Source organism: Eriocheir sinensis, chromosome 67 (genome assembly GCF_024679095.1).
Source record: "Eriocheir sinensis breed Jianghai 21 chromosome 67, ASM2467909v1, whole genome shotgun sequence".
NCBI classification, from domain to species: Eukaryota; Metazoa; Arthropoda; class Malacostraca; order Decapoda; family Varunidae; genus Eriocheir; species Eriocheir sinensis.
Genome location: NC_066575.1, coordinates 8,617,432 through 8,634,087, shown reverse-complemented (window position 1 = coordinate 8,634,087; position 16,656 = coordinate 8,617,432). Strand labels below are relative to the sequence as shown.

The 16,656-nt window shown below is 44.5% G+C and overlaps 1 long non-coding RNA gene across 1 annotated transcript in view; it reads right to left on the bottom strand.

The window, feature by feature from the left end:
* Positions 1-6,864: 6,864 nt before the first annotated feature.
* LOC126988054 (uncharacterized) overlaps positions 6,865-16,656 on the bottom strand; it is a 94,393-nt gene continuing 84,601 nt past the window's right edge. Inside the window, exon 3 of the long non-coding RNA XR_007741407.1 lies at positions 6,865-7,585. This is a non-coding gene — a long non-coding RNA (uncharacterized LOC126988054). The remainder of the gene's footprint in view (positions 7,586-16,656) is intronic.

The following is a 16,656-nucleotide window of genomic DNA, read 5'->3' as shown; positions in this document are numbered from 1 at the left end:
TGATGAGGGAATAAATTTGAGTGGTAGTTGTGTGGTTGTGGTTCGTGTTGTGGAGAGAGGCCATTCTAGATATGTAATACGTTATAATGAGCGTAGACTAAACACTACAGGAATAAAATCAGATTAGTGTCCTTCCTTCACCGCCTCGTCCTGTCTAAAGATTTCACATACCAATTCAGATGCACCGAAGACAACTTGGAAACTTTTAAATACTGTAATACGTTATAATGAGCGTAGATTCTCCGAACACTACCGGAATAAAATCAGATTAGTGTCCTTCCTTCACCGCCTCGTCCCGTCTAAAGATTTCACTTACCAATTCAGATGCACCGAAGACGACTTTGAAACTTTTAAATACTGTGCCTCTACTTTCAATACTCCGGTCTTGCCTTTTCATGCCTTGGCTCTTCTCGTCTTGTCTTGCTATGCTTAAACAAGAGGGAGAGAACTACTAACTCACCCGCACCACCTGCTCTGCCTGCCACACTTACCACATCCTGCCTCACACACTTCCCTAGCATTGTCAGGGTAATCTCAGAGGCGAGGGCCAGAACGACAACCCCATCTGGCGGCGTATAGGCTCGAGGCGATGCTCAGGTGCCGGTGAGGCGGTACTTGCGTCCAGGTGCGCTAAGCCTGCTCTGGTACAGCCGGCCGTGTGTCTTTCTCAGTGTCATTTGAGTTGCAGATGCGAAGGGTTAAGAGAGGGAGGTCTCGTTGCGCCGTACAATAGCAGTTTCTCCTCATAGCGGCGGACCCTAGAGACTTGGGGAAAACGTTACAGTGCTGAGCGTGAGAGTATTGTCCGAGTCCCTGGATACCTATTGCGCCGGCAGAGTGAGGCAGGGTGAGGCAGGGTGAGGCAGGGTGCAAGGGAAGGGTCTCCACCTGTAGCCACCGTCGCTGTGCTCGCCTCGTGTGCCACTCTGCCCCGAGGAACTGACTCGAGGTGCCTCTCGCACCACAATTATTTATCTGTTTTCCCCGTGACCTCCGCCTCCTGAATGCTCTCCGGCTAGGCTTTGACCTGCTCTTACGTCACGAGGGGAAAATTTTCATAAAAGCGTATGAACATCGTGTGTACGGTAGACACGAGCGAGGCCTTGTTTTGCAGCGGCCTCGGTATTTATTATTCGTAGTCGCCACTTGACATTATTACCATTTTTTTCTTATAAAACGAAGACTATTTTGTGTACAAGGCCGTGTGGACGCCCTTGAGTATGCTTGGCTGCCCGCCGCCCGCCGCCACGCGCTCAGAAGACAAACGCCGTCTACATTCTATGTTTCTATTCTATGTTTATGATGTCGGCTAGAGCTTCAAGAGTTTCTTATTTATATATACTGCTTCCCACGCTGCGTCCACTGCTGCCTTATGACTTTCGTGTCCAGCCGAGCACAGCAGCGTCATCAACAAGCCGCCCCAGGACGCCAGCCGCCGCCGCCTCACCGCTCCGGCAGATTCTTCCCCGTAAACTTAACAGGCGGAAAGTTTTGCTGGGCTCACGTGGACACGAGGAACGCTGCTACTGCCATGCCACGCCTTGAAGAACCGCAACAGGCACCACCACCACCACCACCACTGTCAATAACAACTATAATAACAACAACAAGAAGCCCAGTACGCCACACGTTAAGTCCTTTCCAGGCGCTACAGGAAACGCCTCGTCTCGTTACGCCGCGCCTCCCACACGCTGCCTCGTGGGACGCTGTTTGCTCGCGCCTCCTAACAAGCGTTACCCGGGAGTGATTCAGGACGGCGAAAACGAACGAAATAACAACATGTCCTATTTGATCGCCTCTGCTGCCTTTCCTCCGCTCCTGTCCCCACCTTCACCCCTGTCCGTCTCGTGTTCTCTGTTCCTGCCCAGTCCCCGCTCCTACTCCTGTCTCTGGTCCTTCCCCAAACCCCCTCTCCTGCCCGTCTCTGTTCCTGCCCAGTCCCTACCCCTGCCCCTGTCACCGCTCCTGTCCCAACCTTCACCCATGCTTCTGTCCCTGTTTTTGCCGCCTCAGTTGTCCCTGCCTCTGTCTCTGCTCCTTCAATGCACGTTCCTCTGCCGGCATCGTTACACCATGTTCTGTGTATGACTGTTCAGGAATACGGGAAGGTACTTTTAAGGAATTGGTTACACGAGAAGGATTGAAACGTATTGAAATGTTGGAGATATTGACGGAGCACAAAGGGACTGTACGGTGTATTGGTAGTACTGCGAATGGGGAGTGACTGCCATGATAGTAAAAGTGTATAGATGGCTGTGCAAGATAATGGAGGGGCAGGACAGGTGGCGTTGGGTTAGCGGGAGGTGGTTTGTGTAGGCTGGCTGACCTCTGAAGATTCCTCATGTTACAAAGGTTATAAGATTATGTCACATAGATACCCCTCCCCCCCCCCAATCACACACACACACACACGAAAGAAAGAGGAAAGAAAAAAAAGGAAAACCAGAAAAGAAAGAGGGCAAGAAAGAAGGAATGAATAAAGACAGGAAAGAAAGAAAGAAGAAAGCAGGAGAGAAATGAAGAGAAAATCAAGAAAAGACCTCAAAACACACACACACACACACACACACACACACACACACACACACACACACACACACACACACACACACGAAGGAAAGAGGAAAAAAGAAAGGAAAACCAGAAAAGAAAGAGGGCAAGAAAGAAGGAAGGAAGAAAGACAGGAAAGGAAGAGAGAAGAAAGGAAGAAAGAAACGAAGAAGAAATCAAGAAAAGACCTCAAAACACACACACACACACACACACACACACACACACACACACACACACACACACACACACACACACACACACACACACACACACACACCTGGTGGTTCACGCGTGGGAGAGAGTCTGTCACGGCCATCACCAGTTTCTGGAAGCCACGCGCAGGGCATCATCACTTTCATATTCTGTCTCGCATATTCCCGATGATGAAAAGTTTTTGGAATCGGCGGCAGTTAATCTTTTCGGCCGCAAACAGTGTATAAATTGCGTGTGTTAATAACCCATTAATTTTTCCATTTCCACCTCATATATGTGTACAGATAGATTGATGGATAAGTAATTAGATCGATAGATGGATAGTAGATGATATATAGAAGGAACGTTAAGGTTATGTGTACGAGGGATGGGGTGGAAAGGCCGTAAGGGTAGTAGGTGGAAGGGTAGGAGGTCGACAGATGGAGGTAAGAGAAAGGGTAGGAGAGAGATAGATAAGGATGGATAGATAGGTAGAAGATGAATAGATGCGGTATGGAGCATAGTTAAGAGGTGAATAGATAGGGCTGGGAGAGGGGTAAGGAGGTGTATAGAAAGGGGGAGGAAGAAGGGGGTGGGTGTGTCTGTGGGGTGACTCTTATTTTCCACGTTTGCGATATTGTCTTCTTTGAGGGAAACCATAATAAAGGCTTGATGAGATGAAGCCGAAGCTTTTATAGTAGGCCTGAGAGGGAGAGGGAGAGGGAGAGGAAGAGGGAGATGGAGATGGAGATGGAGATGGAGACGGACACGGACACGGACACGGACACGGACACAGACACGGACACAGACACAGACACGGACACGGACACAGACACGGACACAGACACAGACACAGACACGGACACGGACACAGACACGGACACAGACACGGACACAGACACGGACACAGACACAGACACGGACACAGACACGGACACAGACACAGACACAGACACGGACACGGACACGGACACAGACACGGACACAGACACGGACACATACACGGACACGGACACGGACACGGACACGGACACAGACACGGACACAGACACAGACACGGACACGGACACGGACACAGACACAGACACAGACACGGACACAGACACAGACACAGACACAGACACGGACACGGACACGGACACAGACACAGACACAGACACGGACACGGACACGGACACGGACACGGACACAGACACGGACACAGACACAGACACGGACACGGACACGGACACAGACACGGACACAGACACGGAGAGGGAGACGGAGAGAGAGACGGAGAGAGAGAGAGAGAGAGAGAGAGAGAGAGAGAGTATTATACTATCTCTCTCTTTGGTAATATGGATGTTACCTCTAAATCATGTCACAATACCATTATTACACACACACACACACACACACACACACACACACACACACACACACACACGGATGGGACAGGATGGGATGAGATGGAAAAGGGGGAGTGAGTCTCTCTCTCTCTCTCTCTCTCTCTCTCTCTCTCTCTCTCTCTCTCTCTCTCTCTCTCTCTCTCTCTCTCATGTTATTTTTATCATATCTCATTTTTTTTCTTTATTTTCCTCAACGATTTCTCGCATGTTTTAATTAAGGCGAGATTCATTACACCTCTGTACTATCTTGCTTGGGCTTCATGTGCACTTCTGGCTCAGTTTAACACGTGTTTATGTAAGTTCTTCAGCCTTGACCGCAGACTCATTTCACTCACGCATTCCTAAGTTATCAGGCTTTACCGACCTATCTAATTAAGCTTGCAAAGGGAACGCCAGCCACCTTCATCAGCCAAGGCCATAAACACTCTTAGCTGTCCTCATAACTCTGTCCTAATAACTCAGGGATAACTGCTACACAACTCTCGGGCTCTTGCATTCATATTACAAACTCTCCTCGCCTGCCCATTCCTCTCAGATAAGCCTGCCAGACCTCACTCCCTAAAGGCTTGCTATGAACTACGCGATATATATTTAAGGAACGAACTTTTATTGTCAACTTCTCCTCTTTTCAAATGACTCTCGCCTCTGTTTTGGAAGTTTTTTTACTAAGCACTATTTAAACTACCAGCACGTTAGGACTTTTTCTTCTCTTTTTTGTGCCGTTGAGCTGCCACGTTGCCGGTAAAAAATCGTATATATTTCAATGTAGGCGCCCGAAAACTCTTTAGATATTACTAATGTACAGAAATAAGGAATGAGGGTTGGAGAAAATTGGAAGGTGAGGAAGAAGGGAGAAGAATATAAGGAAAAGAAGGATTAATATTTTAAGTGTAAGAAAACAACAACTGTACGAACCAATATTTTCATTTGCCAAGACCTTCCTCTTTTCACACGTTAAAATAAGCTACTGTAGAATTTGTTGATTACGGGAAACACGAAGCCTTGACGCGATAGCAAACTCATACTCTACATCTGTCAACATCTTTTATGTCGCCAAAGCGTTCAGATAACCTTGTACAGTCTTCATACATTCATTTCTCAACTAAATCTGATAGGAATGGCGCGGACATGCTCGTGCTGCTGTGCCAGATAATAAGGTCACCCCCTCTGTCTGTTTCTAGGAGCTGATGAAACCGGTATTTTTAATCGATTTTGTTTTCTTTGGTTTTCTTTGGTTCATTTCTCCCTTTCAGCAAAAACTCGTGTAAATCGCAGACTTTTCCTTCTTTAACTTTTAGCAGCTTTTATTCATTCGTGTTAGGGGGAGTTCCGCAAACCTGACATTTTATATTTCTCTCTGGCTTCCGCTTATTCTGTCTCGCCTTCACAATTAAAAAAAAAAAAAAAAGCATAAGGCATAAAAAATGTGGCCTTGGATCTTGAAATTTACCTGGTAGACGATAAACAGCGGGTTGAAAGACTAATAGTAATAATAATAATAGGTAATCTTTGCACAGCTGTCCCTTTGTAATTTATTCTCTCTGGCTTCCGCTTAAATTATCTTGTCTCTCATCTTCCCCAACAACGAAATTAAAACACGTAAAGTACCAACAAAAATTGCGGCCTTGATCTGTGTCTTCATCCGGTGTGGGCCTTCAGGTAATCTCGTGTCCTCATTAAACTTTCCTTCATCGGGTAGTGGATCTTGATCTGTTCATTTCCTTAACTGTCTGTGTGCAACGTGGGAGGAGGGAAGGAAAGAGAGAGAGAGAGAGAGAGAGAGAGAGAGAGAGAGAGAGAGAGTGACAGGGAGGGATGGAGGGAGGAGCGGGAGTTTTTTTTTTTTTTTTCGAAATAATATAAACCTTTCCAGACACTTTTTATATTCAGTCTGACATTTCTGCTGAGTTGGTGCTTAAGACGAGAAAAACTCTCTCTCTCTCTCTCTCTCTCTCTCTCTCTCTCTCTCTCTCTCTCTCTCTCTCTCTCTCTCTCTCTCTCTCTGTCTCTCTCTATCTATCTATCTATCTATCTATATCTATTTATCTTTCCTTCTGGCAACATATAATAACACCATTTTATACATAAACCTTCTTACATGCAATATATGATTTAGGTTTGATTGCTACTACTACTACTACTACTACTACTGCCAATAATAATGATAATAATAATGATAATAATTCTACTGCTACTACCAATTTTAATACTAATACTAATGATAATATGTATGTAATAACAAGGAAAACAACAGCCGTATTAACGAACACAACTACCAGTGTCACTACATTTACAACAACGGAGGAGACTTTACTTTGTGCTTTATTCGTTTACAGTTTTCCGCGAGCAAGGCGAGACTATCCGTTAAAAAAAAAAGTGTGTATTTTCATTCATTCGCAGAACTCGGTGGAAAGTGGCTCATGCTTTTCCTCTGCGCTTCATCACTCGTACGCCTGCAATTCTATTTTTACGTCCTGTGATGCGCTTAATATATTTTTTTTTCCGAGTTAATGTCATCAGTTCATTAATTTTCTGTGTGGAGTTGTGACATGTGTGATGCGTCAATTGCAAGTGGTATGCTAATTATTGCTATTGCTTTCACTTTTGTAATCAGTCAGCCTTCCGGGTATATCTGTAGTATTTATTATTAGATACTCAGTCAAGCGCTAATGAACTCTAGAGAAGAATTTGCACTTCAGAAAAAGAAAAGAAGGCTTATTTTTAGTTATTATTATTATTATTATTATTATTATTATTATTATTATTATTATTATTATTATTATTATTATTATTATTATTATTGCTCTTATTTATTGATTTGCTTATTTGTGTTTTTAAGCCGCTATTTACCTTCTATTTATATGACAGGTTTTCTTTTTACATTATTCATTCGTCAATCAGTTCACATATTTTTGCCTTGCCTTTATATACATAGGGACAGAAAATTGCACAAACTCCCTAATTTCTTTATATATAAACATACTTTTAGCCTGTTTCGTTATATCATAAACTACTAACGGCGGGCGACACATTTTCCCACATCCTTTTTTACGTGATGGTGTGCTAGGTAGAAAAATAACTGGTTGCCTAAGAGTCACCCATCCGTTCCTCTTACTGTTATATGATGCTCTTACCTTACCTCTATATGCTGTTAAAAGAAGATAGAGAAGGCCATTACTTCGCTTGTCTTGTTCTTTTGTAACCTGGACTTTAGGTGAGGAGGGCAGGAGCTTACGCCATCTTAACAAGCCCAGTCCTTCTTCTTATCTATATACAATGCTAATGCCTTATCTTCACATACATGTACTATAACAACACAGATACGCCTATTTCTTTGTTTCGTGGATTCTTGCCGTGTGAAGGTAGATGGACAGGCCAGAAGATGACGCACAAAATACCAAGGCCTTTCATTCTTGTTGATAGACGATTCTCTTGTCCTGTCTCCATATACTCTGAAAGAAATATAGACGGTCATTATTTACCTCTGTCGTGCTCTTGCTGTCTGATAGTGGGCTGGGCAGGGAAGGAAAGTACTCACATCTTGCCAAACCTAATCATTCTTGTTACTGATACATGATTGTCCTTCTCTGTGTCCATATGCTGTAAAAGAAACAGAGGCGATCATAAATAACCTGTCATACTCCTGCCATCTGAAAGTGAGCTGGGCAGGGCAGGAGATTACTCACATCTTTCCTAGGCACCCATTCATCATCTTACCCCCAGAAAAAAATGGGCAACTTGGGAAATATGGGAGCGGTGAGCTATAACCTTGTTCAGTGTCCTGGGGTCATCTGTTATTACCCCGCCCGGGGCTTCAAAGAGCGCAGGGACGGGGAAAATAAGCGGCGGTACAGAGAGTGATTTAGCGGCCGTATACAAGGCTCACGTTTTATGCCATCTATTTTTTTTTATATATTTTCTCGTATTCCTTGACCCTCTCGCGTTTTATTTTCATATTTTTGTTATTTATTTACGTATCACTTTACTCTTCCCTACATGTATTTTTTTTTTTTTTGTATACGTTGAATCTCCTACGCTTCATTTTCTTTCTTTAGTTATTTGTTTGTGTATTACTTTTTTCTTTGCTTATTTCCAAACTTTATTAATTTCTTCCGGTGAAATGTTTTATCTTAATTTACTGTTATTGCTTTCTCTCTTTGTCTGTTTTTTGCTCGGTTCCAAAACTTTCGCAATTTCTTCTGTAGTATTTTTTCTCCTTGATTCTTAGTTTTCCGCTTCACTTCATGCACTCTTTACTGTCGTTCATTCATTCTTTTCTTTATATTTATTTATTTTGCCTTTTCTTCGTTTGTTTTCATCTATACATCGCAGTTTGATGAATGAACTTACTGAACTTATATCGATCTTTAACTACTTGCCTCAATTATTAATTCCTTTCATCCGTGTTTAAACGTCTCCTCTGCGATACTCACTCCACTCTCATGTGTTGGACTTCAGGGCGAGGTCATTCAGGCGGTATCCTTCGTGAGGCTGTATGTGTAAACGCGGCACGACAGGTCCGTAGAGTTTCACCCGCAAGGAGTTGTTCGCCGCCGACGGGCATGGCTGCGTTTGAGACTTTCCCCGCGTACTATCTTGCTATATGAACACGACTTTCCGGCCACTGAACCTCGAGTCATTGGACACGCTGACAAGCCTATACCAGGGCAAGGCTCCTAGTTATATTTATGGATGATTTTTTTTTTTTTTACTATAAAGTCACTAAAAGTATTGGCGTCCAGTGATTAATTTGTCTTACTTTTTATCTTAAATGCGCTTACTACTACTACTACTACTATTACCACTACTACTACTACCACTACTACTACTACTACTACTACTACTACTACTACTACTACTACTGCTACTATCACCACTACCACCAGTACCAATACAACCACCACCACCACCACCAAAACCGCTAATTCCCCTTCTCTTTTCCCACCTTCTCTCCTTCTCCTCCTTCCTTCCTCCTTCTCTTCCTCCTCTTGCTCCTCCTCCTCTTCCTCCTCCTACTCCTCCTCCTCCCTCAACAAGACAAGCCCCACTAATACCTAGCACCTAATTTTTCCCTCGAATGGACAAAGAAGGATGAAGATGAAGAGACAACGGCGTCCTTCCCTCCTTCCCCTTCCTTCTCTCCCCCCTTCCCTCCCTCGCCCCTTCGTCTATCGTCCCCTCCCTGATCTTCTTACCCCCTCTTTCCCCCTCCCCTCTCTCCCTCCTCTCTCTTCCTGTCCATCTTGATCTTACTCCTTTTTTCCCTGTGGTATATTGAAAGCGAAGAAGGAAGAGGGAGAAAGGAAGAGAAAAGGAAGGAAGGAAAGAAAGAAGGGAGGAAAGAGAAGAAAAGTAGTTACGAGGACGAATATAGAACTAATGCAGTGAAAAAAAAAGGGAAATTAATGTAGTTGAAGGAAGAGGGGGAGGTGAAAGGGGAAAGAACGGGGAGACATTAAGAGGAACTAATTGAAAAAGATGTAGCAAAAATTAGGGAGGGAATGGAAATAAAGGAAAGAAGGAAAAGAAAAGTGGTTACTGGGAGAAATGTGCGACTCGGAGAAAGGAGAAGTGCTCTGGAAAAGAGCTTTGAGAAATTAAGAAAAAAAGGAAAGGAAAATGAGATAAGGAAAACGAAAGATGATTCATAGGACGAATGTAAGACTTAAGGACTGAAAATAAAGGGTAATAGTTATGGGAAGAAAGATAAATTAGGGGAATAGAGAGGGTTGAGGAGAAGGGAGAAGTGGGAGGGGAAGGAGCGAGGAATGTTGTATAACTCCCGAAAGTGGATCGAGGGAGCTTAGAGGTCCCAGCAGATGTCCGGAAGGAAATGAAGACTTTGGCAGGAGTAGGAGGAGAAGGAGGAGGAGGAGGAGGAGGTGAAGGAGGGGGGGGGGAGGTAGAGGAGGAGGAGGAGGAGGAGGAGGATTAGGTGGAAGTGGAGAAGTGGGTTATATATATAGTTATCTCTGCTGTTATTGTTATTGTTGTTATTGTTACTTTTGTTGTTTTTGTTTCTTTGGTGTTGGTGATGGTGACTGGTGGTGAGGATGGTGGTGGTATATTATTGTTTTCGTTCATTGTTCTTTTTTTTTATTCATCACATCTTTCTTATTTTTTTTTTGTTACTCGTTCTTGTTTATCTTTTTATCTTCTTGTCCTTGTTCTTTATCGTGGTTTTCTTATCACTCTTTTATGCTCTTCTGTTCATCCTTCTCTTTTTATACTCCTTTCCCCTTCAATCTAATAGTCTACTCCCCTCTGACACACACACACACACACACACACACACACACACACACACAACATCGTCCTCCCTGCCACACACACTCACGTACGGACGCAACTTATTTAATCAGCGTCCTGTTATGTGTCCTCTCGAGACGTCCTTCCCTTCCTTGGGACTCCCGAAGACGTAGGAAGGAGAGAATGTGTCCCCTTCCGCCCATTATGACAGTCCCCCGTAGCCCCTTCAGCATCCCCACCTCCTCCTAGCCCGCGACGATAAGCCCCTCCCCCTTGAGGCCTTTTGAGCCCCTCCAAGCTTCCACTAGTCCTCTCCCAGAAGCCCATACAAGCCCTCCCCTCTTCCCTGGCTGCCTCATAATCTCCCGTTATCTCCCCACCTCCTCTGACTGCCTCCGGGACTATATAAGTGCCCCCTCCAAACCTCAACGCCCCACTAGACTGCAAGGCCTTCCCGTGCTGGCATACGATTGTTTTATTAATCCTTTAAATGTGTACTAAGTTTTAATATGGATGAAAGTGTTGTCTGGCTTCCTTGTCATTGCGTAATACATACATACTGTACATACATACATATATTTGCACGTGTATGTAGACTCTTGCATGTTTTTAAATCAAAGGAGACAGTTTAAGGTTAACTCATGTACACACACACTTTTTTAATCAAAGGAGAATGGGCAAAGGCAAAGCAAGATATAACCAACACTTTAAAAGAGCGTAAGAACCCTAAAAGAAGTCATTGTCATAACCCCTGAGAATATTTATTTTTCTAACATAGTGCAGAAAGCAAGTCTTCCCGTGTCACCCTCAGGTCTTAAGGCAGCCTCTTTGCGCGCCTGTTTGTTTACTTTTTGTATGGACTTTATGCTGGCCAACACTTTATGGCGGGGTCCGGGCTTGATGAGGGAGCGGAAGGGTGAACAGCGGGGAGGAATCGCCGTGGGGTTGGGTTGAGCAGATTGAGGTTTGGTCAGGCGGTGTAGAAACTAAGGTGGTGGCAGGGCAAAGACTGAAGTGGTGGGTGTGTGCCGGGGATCGTAAATATTATGAGTTGGTTGAACGAGGTAGAGGGAACAGGCTGAAGTAGTATTATAGTTAAGGAAAAGGATAGAAAAGTTATAAATTGGTTGGGTAGCGGTTGCAGTGCTGTTGTGGGGGATAGGGGGGGGGGCGGAGATGGAAAGGTTCAGGGGAGGAGAAGGAAGGAAGAGGAGGAAGGAGGATGGATTGGGAGGAGAGGAAGAGGGATGAAGACAAACTGGAAGGAGGAAGAGGGATGGGGAGGAAGATAGAGGGGGGAAGGATGAGAGATGCAAGTCAGGGGAGGGGAGGAAGGGGGAGGGAGAAAAGCTGGAAGGATGAAAGGGGAGGGAGAGGGCGAGCTGGTAGAGGGGAGGGAAGGGAAGAGAAAGTAGGACAAACAAGGGGAGGGACAGGAAGGTAAGACGGGATTGGGGAGGAAGGGAAGAAGGGGAGAGAAGGGAGGAAAGGGGAGGGGAGGAAGGAAAGCCGGGTTGAAGCTGTGAGAATGCAAAAAGTCTGTCACGAAGGCTCGCTACATATTGACAGAGAGAGAGAGAGAGAGAGAGAGAGAGAGAGAGAGAGAGAGAGAGAGAGAGAGAGAGAGAGAGAGAGAGAGAGAGAGATCAAATTTCCTCGCCTCTGCACATTTTAAACGAGCGTCGGACGAACAAAATTTATCAGAGCGACGCGACGACCTTGAACGCGGCGCTGATAAGACCTGTTTTTGTACCGCGACCTTTGTGGGAGTCCCGCCGGCTCTGACCTGGCTGTACGTCGTTAGCACACACACACACACACACACACACGCAGACACACACACACGGCTTCTATTTCCCTGTCTGACTTCATGTGTTTCAACCTCTTTCACCTCCGTTTCCTTTATGCATCACCACAGAGAGCAACAAACAGGATTATCACTGTGAATATTCGCCTGTTAATATTTTCCTGTTAATATAATTTCGCGGTAGACAGACACGATTTCTAATATGTTTGAGTCAAGACTTTATTACAGTAAGATTTTATTTTCTCTTCCCATTTCAAGTTTCATCTCATACGTATCTACAGCAAAGAAGAAGTAAAGAGAATTGAAGAGAAGTAAAGAGGAAGATTCTGGGTAATGTACTAAGGAATGGACGAGGAGGAGGAGGAGGAGGACGAGGAAAAGAGAGATGAAAGAGGAGGAGGAAGTGAAGGAGGAGGAGGAGGAGCAGGAGGAGGAATAAGAATAAAAAGAGGACCAGGAGGAATAGAGGCAAAATGAAGAGGAACAAAGGGAGGAGGTATAGAGAGATGATAAAGAGGAAGAGGAGGAGGAGGAGGAGTCAGATAAAGAAACACAGGAACCAAAACAAATAAGAAAGAAAAATCAAAATCACTCGTAGGAGATGTCGGAATAGGAGCAAAGAAAGAGTGACGATGAGAAAGAAAAACAGGAAAGAGGAAAAAGATGAAAATACAATACAAGAAGCAGACGAGAAGAAGAAAGATTGACAACACCACGAAACGAAGAAATACGAGAAAAAAGCCTCTATTACTACACTCTCGTAGAAGGAATTAAAGTAAAGACACTTAACCAATCCGTATCTATATTGCAACCTCCAGGTGCGCCGATGAGCCAAACTTCCTTGAGATCCTCCGTTGACAGCCAGGCAGGAGACAAGGGAAGCGGTTAGTGTCCCGATCACAACTTATCCCCAGTTACAGCGGCTGGCGAGGCTGGCGGACTCGTGGTAGCAAAAAGGAGAGCCAGGAGACGAGGTTACGTGTCCCGACGGCAGATTTACCCCCAGTGATAGCGGCTGGCGAGGCTGGCGGACGCGTGGTAGCAAAAGGCGTTACGTGTGGTTATTAGGCGACCTCAATGTGTCTGATTGGGTGAGTTCCAGGCGACGGCTCTCTCATGCAGTAAGGAGGCAGTCAAGGGGAAGACGAAGTTCGGAAAGTTATAGGAATGGGGACAGAGTACGAAGTGGAGGGATTAGATACAGTAAGGAGAATGAGGGAAAGAAGGAATAAAGTAAGGAAGAAGTGAAGGGGAGACCGCTGAACAAGGACAAAAGCTGTGGAGTTGGAGTACGAAATGAAGGGATTGGATAAAGTAAGGAGGAAGAAGAAATGAAAGTTGAAAGGAAGGACGAAATGAAGAGGCAACAGCTAAAGAATGACAAAAAAGATGGACGAGTGGATGAAGAGATGAAGGAGAGAATATGTAAAGGGAATCAAAAGAAGAAGGAATGGAGGATTGAGAAAAAATATATAGACATTGGAGAAGGAAGGAAAAATGGAATAGATGCCAGAAACAACAGCTGAGAATAAAGAAGGATGGAAAGAGGAAAAGATAAAAGAACTAACTAAAACAGAAAGGACATCACAAAGGAAGGGATGGAGGAACAACGAGAACAGAACAAAGGGATAAAGGATGACTAGAAGCTGTGCCCGAAGGGAAGTAGGAGAAGAAAAAGAATGAAAATTAGAAGGGAAATCAAAGAGAGAAAAAGGAAGGAAGGAGAGAAAAAGGAAAATAACGAAAGGAGAGAGACAGATAACGTAGGGAAATTAGAAGGGCATTAAGGATAAAAATAAGGAAGGAAAAAGATGAAGGGGGTAAAAGAAGTAGGAAGGAGAGAAAAAAGGAAAATAACGAAAGGAGAGAGACAGATAACGTAGGGAAATTAGAAGGGAATTAAGGAAAAAAATAAGGAAGGAAAAAGATGAAGGGGGTAAAAGAAGTATGAAGGAGAGAAAAAGGAAAATGACGTAGGGAGAGAGACAGATAAAGTAGGGAAATTAGAAGGGCATTAAGGAAAAAAATAAGGAAGGAAAAAGATGAAAGGGGAAAAAGAAGTAGGAAGGAGAGAAAAAGGAAAATAACGAAGGGAGAGAGACAGGTAACATGAAAATTATAAGGAACGAAAGAGCGTGAAAGAGAAAGAAAGGAGATGGAAGGGAGAGAGGAGAGGAAGTTCAGGGTTACGTTCTTCCTCTATTTAACTACTCTCAAAGGTAAAACTCCAGGTGAGGGAACAATGTAATTAGCAGGCGTTAGAGGGGCAATATTTTCTTAGTTCCAATTAAGGTATTACTACGTTTGGGCCTAATTAGTGTAATGGAAGTGTTTAGACAATGGGTTTCCTTGTTTTTTTCTCCGTCTCTCTCTCTCTCTCTTAATGGAAAGAAAGAGAGAGAGAGAGAGAGAGAGAGAGAGAGAGAGAGAGAGAGAGAGAGAGAGAGAGAGAGAGAGAGAGAGAGAGAGAGAGAGAGAGAGAGAGAGAGAGAGAGAGAGAGAGAGAGAGAGAGAGAGAGAGAGAATACCTACCCTGAGTACCCTCCAAGATCAAAACACACAACATTCCTCCTCCTCTCCCTCCTCCTCCTCCTCCTCCTTATCACTTGGCACTCCTGCGAGTAACAATTTAGGGGTGATTTTCATAATAAGGTTCGCGTCGCCTTCTGAGAGGTTTGGTATGTGCGGGAGCGGCGGTAACAAGGCAGGCAATGAGGCGAACTTTTTGCGGGAAGACTTTATTAAACGTCGGAAGAAAGGTGATGGAGGGAGGGGGGGGGGGGGTCGGGGCGGTGATGTTGGAGGTGGTGAGAATAGAGGAGGAGCAAGAGAAGGATGTCAAGTTGAAGCAAGAGTAGGAGTAGCAAGAAGTAGAAGAGGAGGAGAAGGAAAGGTGGGTTAGGGGGTTGGGTTGTGGCGGTGGTGATGGTGAAGGAAAAGGATAGGGAGGAAAAGAAGAGGAACAAGAGACGATTATTAAAGTATAGAAGAGAAGGAGGAAAAACGAATAAAAAGATGAAAAAAGAAAAAAAAAGAGAATGTTAAAACGGAAGAGTAATAAGGAAAAGTAGAGGAAGAGGAGGACAAAAAAAAGATTAAAGGAAGAGTTTGAATATTAAGCAGTAAGAGGAGAATGAATAACAAGAAGAAATAGAGGAGGAGGAGGAGGAGACAGGAATAAAAAAAATATTATAAAAATGAAAAGAGAAAGAATGTTAAGGAAGGAAAGGAAGGAAACTAATAAGGAAAAGTACCGGAGATGGAGGAGGAGGAGGAAACATGGAAACATGGACTAGCAGGCAGCAGAAAGCCTGTTGGCTCATTACTAGGCTGCCTGCGTTCAGTGATTTAATCAATCCGTTTGCCATAGGAGTGGCTTGCAGGGAAGGATTAAAGCACTTGTGTACCTACTCTTGGGAACGTTCAGTTCACACCCGTCGCAGCAAAGTGGCGATCAATGCGTTTCTTGAAGGAGTTGATGGTCTCTGCGCTAACCACTTCTGAAGGAAGGCTGTTCCAGTGGCGAACAACTCTATTTGAGAAATAACTCCTGCCGATGTCGGTATTGCATCGCTTTGCTTGAATTGTTTTTCCGTTGTTTCTTGTTCTCAGGTTAGTTTGTAGCGTGAAGAGTTTGGAGTGATCAACGTTGCTGAGCTTGTTCAGGTACTTAAAGACTTGTATCATGTCTCCCCGCAGTCGTCTCTTTTCCAACGTGAAGAGGTTGAGTCGCTCGAGTCGTTCTTCATAGGGTTTCGTCCTCAGTGATGGTATCATCTTCGTGGCGCGGCGCTGTACTCTCTCAAGTAATTCAATGTCTTTCCTGTAATTAGGAGACCAGAATTGCACGGCGTATTCCAGGTGGGTCCTTACCAGTGAATTATACAAGGATAACATAACTCCCGGCGTCTTGTATTCGAAGTTCCTCGATATGAACCCAAGCATTGTATTGGCTTTCTTACAGGCGGACTTGCAGTGTTTTGTTTGTTTCAAGTCACTGCTGATGGTGACCCCGAGGTCTCTTTCCTCTTGCACAACATGTAGTGGTTCGCCACCCATGTGGTATATGTGGTTGCTGTTTCTGGATCCGATATGCATTACTTTACATTTGGTAGTGTTGAAGGACATCTGCCATTTTTCCGACCACCGAGTGATCAGGTCCAGGTCTCTCTGGATAATTTCGCAGTCTGCCGTCGTGAGGGCCTTCCCACCCACCTTTGTGTCGTCGGCAAATTTTTGAAAGATTGGATTTTAATCCTAGTTCTAGGTCGTTGATATATATGATGAAAAGTATGGGTCCCAGCACTGACCCCTGTGGCACTCCACTTGTGACCGGGAGCCACTCGAAGGCCTGTCCGTTGAGTACAACTCGTTGTTTTCTTTCAGTGAGCCAGTCTTTGATCCACGCTGTCAGATCGTCGCCTAATCCCGCCGACTTAAGTTTCTTGAGGAGTCTTTCATGTGGCA